At 57.6% G+C, this 3,785-nt stretch overlaps 1 non-coding gene across 1 annotated transcript; it reads left to right on the forward strand.

Moving 5' to 3' along the window:
* The first annotated feature begins 3,488 nt into the window (after positions 1 to 3,488).
* LOC128308043 (5.8S ribosomal RNA) lies at positions 3,489 to 3,646 on the forward strand. Its single transcript, XR_008288006.1, has one exon. It is a non-coding gene; the product is annotated as a 5.8S ribosomal RNA (ribosomal RNA).
* Positions 3,647 to 3,785: the final 139 nt, after the last annotated feature.

A 3,785-nucleotide genomic window follows, 5' to 3' on the forward strand; every position in this document is an offset into this window, starting at 1 on the left:
CAGGCGAGCGCGCGATGTCCTACGGACGGACTAACAACCGGGATAAGCGCTGTCTGCTGGTTGTGGCGTTGGACGTCAGAAACGCCTTTAACACCGCCAGCTGGCAGGCGATAGCGATGGCCCTGCGTGAGAAGGAGGTTCCAGCGCAGCTGCAACTCCTGCTCCGCGACTATTTCACCGACAGGGAGCTGGTGTACGACACCCACGACGGCCCGGTGTCACGTCGGGTGACGGCAGGCGTTCCACAGGGGTCAATCCTTGGCCCGACTCTGTGGAACGTTATGTACGACGGCGTTCTGCGGATCCAGCTCCCTGAAGGGGCCACCATCGTCGGCTTTGCCGATGACATCGCCATCCTGGCCGAGGGCTGCACACCCGAGGAGTCGGCGACGGTCGCGGAGGCTGCGATCGACGCGGTGATGGGGTGGCTCGAGGCACGTCACCTTAGTCTCGCCCCCCACAAAACCGAGGTGGTTCTGATATCGAGTCTGCGTCGAGGACGTTTGGAAATTCCTGTGCGCGTCGGCGAAGTGGTCTGCACGTCAAAGCGATCGATACGCTACCTGGGGGTACAACTCCACGAGAAACTCTCGTGGAAACCGCACGTGGAAGCGGCCGCGGACAAGGCCCTCCGTGCGGTGGCGGTGGTTACCTCGGTGATGAGGAACCACAGCGGCCCCCAGGTGGCCAAGCGGCGGTTGCTGGCAGGAGTCGCTGAGTCGGTGATCCGGTACGCCTCGCCCATCTGGGCTAAGGCGACAGACATGCAGTGGTGCCGAAGACGACTGGCCCAGGTCCAGAAGCCACTGGCACGTGGGGTATCGAGTTCGTTCCGCTCGGTATCCTACGAGGTGTCAGTGGTGATGGCTGGTTTGGTGCCGTACTGGCTGGTCGTCAACGAGGACGCAAGGTGCCATAGCAGGCTGCTGGTCGAGCCTGGCGCCAGCAGGAAGGAGGTACGAGCGGCGGAGCGAGCAGCTACGATGCTGCAATGGCAGGACGCCTGGGACCGTGCGGCGGCAACACCATCGGCCAGCCGCTACTTGACGTGGGCGCACGGGATGATTCCCGACCTGCACCGGTGGACGGGACGAAAGCACGGGAAGGTGGACTTCCACCTTTCGCAGGTGCTCTCCGGACACGGATTCTTCCGGGAGTACCTGCACGTCTGCGGCTTCGCTTCGTCTCCGGAGTGTCCACGGTGCGTGGGGTCGGTCGAGTCGGTGGCCCACGTCTTGTTCGAGTGCCCCGTGTTTGAGGAGATCCGACGTGAGCTGCTGGGCTGGGGGACACCCGAGTCGGTCCAGCTTAACAACATCGCAGAGAAGCTGCTGGAGAGTGCGGAGTGGTGGGACCGCATTCAGAAAGCAGCAAAGACCATCACCACAGTGCTTCAACAGCTGTGGCGCGATGAGGAAGCGCTCACCAATGGTCGAACGGAAGCGGCTTTCGCCGAGGACGAGGAAGTGGTCCTCGAAAGTGTGGCCGCACTCTTCGGTGAGGAGATGGACGACGTCATCATCGAAGACATCACGCGGCGCGTGAACGAGTCGCGAGCAGCGCGTCAGCGATCTGCCCGCAACCGACGGCTTCGCGGCAGAGCGGAGGATCGGGCGCGAGTGCGACTGGCTGCGGACGTCGCAGCAGCACTGGCCGCCCGAGATGACGAGATACTGCGGACGGCAGTAGAGGCGGAGCGAGCGGGCCTAGCTCCTCCTCCCATACCTAGGCGTAGCAGAGGGGGACCACCTTCCCCTGAAACGGTTAGAATTCGCCATGAGCGGCGTCTATTCATGCAGCGCGCATGGCGAGCTCGGGTCCAGGCTGAGGGACCCTCGACGACGCGCCGCCGTCGGACCGCGCCTACGGAGGCGGACCTGATAAGGTCTCGGCGGAACAGACGCGAAAACGAAAGGCGCCGTCGTGCTTTGGCTGCAGGCCGACGATGGACACCCGCGGAGGAGGCTGCCGCCAGCGAGGCGGAATGGTCAGATCGATAGATGTCGGGTTGACTTCTTGAGATCTCCGAGAGGGGAAAGAATGAGTGAGTCACGCGGACTAAGCAAGCGTACGCCTTTAATATGCGGTTAAGATACGATTCAATTTAATAAAGAAATAGGGAAGAGACATCCGAAAGGGTTCGTAATGACGCATGACAAATCCCTGGCGGGCGACGTCGTGCGTCAAGAGCGTGGGTTTATGCTATTGTTTGTTAGAACATAATGTTTATGAACAATAAAACCTGCATTTGTTAAAAAAAAAAAAAAAAAAAAAAAACGAAGTGGAGCTTGCGGCTTAATTTGACTCAACACGGGAAAATTTACCAGGTCCGAACTTATCGAGGTAAGACAGATTGAGAGCTCTTTCTCAAATTTAAGGGTAGTGGTGCATGGCCGTTCTTAGTTCGTGGAATGATTTGTCTGGTTAATTCCGATAACGAACGCGACTCAAACAAGCTAACTAGAACGCTGTCAGCAGTGCACCTCCGGGCGCACCTGACGTCAAGGCCGGCGGCCCCTTCACGGGCGGTCGTCGGCCACGTTTGCCCTGCTTAGCGGGACAACTTGTGTTTAGCAAGGTGAGAATGAGCGATAACAGGTCCGTGATGCCCTTAGATGTTCTGGGCTGCACGCGTGCTACAATGTGAGCAGCAGCGTGTTCTCGCCAATTGGCGCCCCCATTCCGAGAGGAACGGGAAATCACCCAAATGCTCATTTAGTTGGGATTGGGGACTGCAACGGTCCCCATGAACCTGGAATTTCTAGTAAGTGCTAGTCATTAGCTAGCGCTGATTACGTCCCTGCCCTTTGTACACACCGCCCGTCGCTACTACCGATGGATTATTTAGTGAGGTCTCTGGAGGCACACCTTCCGCGGTTCCTTCGTGAGCTGCAGCTGGCATGGCCGAAGTTGACCGAACTTGATGATTTAGAGGAAGTAAAAGTCGTAACAAGGTTTCCGTAGGTGAACCTGCGGAAGGATCATTACCGATCAATACGTATATGTTGTTGTGTGAGTTGGTTAGAGAGATAGAGAAACACGGTATCAGCAGAACAAACTGCTATGTTACCTTGGGGGCCGCGCACGCCAATTAGACCCGCGAGAGAGGTGTGTCTATACTACGATATTGAGCGTGCGCGACCGTAGGCCAGTGGCCTTCGTACCTGTGCGCACACTCCCAATGGCAGCCATCGAACGCGTAAAGTGTGTGACACATGGGCGAAGGTAAAGACCCACTAGAACATATTTAAACACTGGCCTCGAGCGAGAGAGAACCAAATCAAGAGAACGAAAGTTGTGCAAGATCGCGCCGATGCCGCCCACATCGCGCGTCGATCAATGGGAAGGAAGACCAATGGTCATCCTTGTCCACCCTGGACGGCTTCGAAGGAACCGAGAGGTGCACGGTTACGCTGTCCGGGGAACTTAAGTTGTGAGAGATGCACCTAGCGCATAACGAAAACATAGGAGACAGTTGAACATACCAAAACCCTAGGCAGGGGATCACTCGGCTCATGGATCGATGAAGACCGCAGCTAAATGCGCGTCAGAATGTGAACTGCAGGACACATGAACACCGACACGTTGAACGCATATGGCGCATCGGACGTTTAAACCCGACCGATGCACACATTCTTGAGTGCCTACCAATTCTTGTTACACACTATTCCATAACTACAGGACGCCCGCGTACCAGCGGCACGCCTGGGCGAGCAGCACGCCCGGGAGTGTGTCGCAGGCTTGAACACACGCGTTTGGCGCACTGTGCATCATGGCGTGCTCGG

The sequence above is a fragment of the Anopheles moucheti genome (assembly GCF_943734755.1).
Source record: "Anopheles moucheti chromosome X unlocalized genomic scaffold, idAnoMoucSN_F20_07 X_unloc_20, whole genome shotgun sequence".
In the NCBI taxonomy this organism is placed as follows: Eukaryota; Metazoa; Arthropoda; class Insecta; order Diptera; family Culicidae; genus Anopheles; species Anopheles moucheti.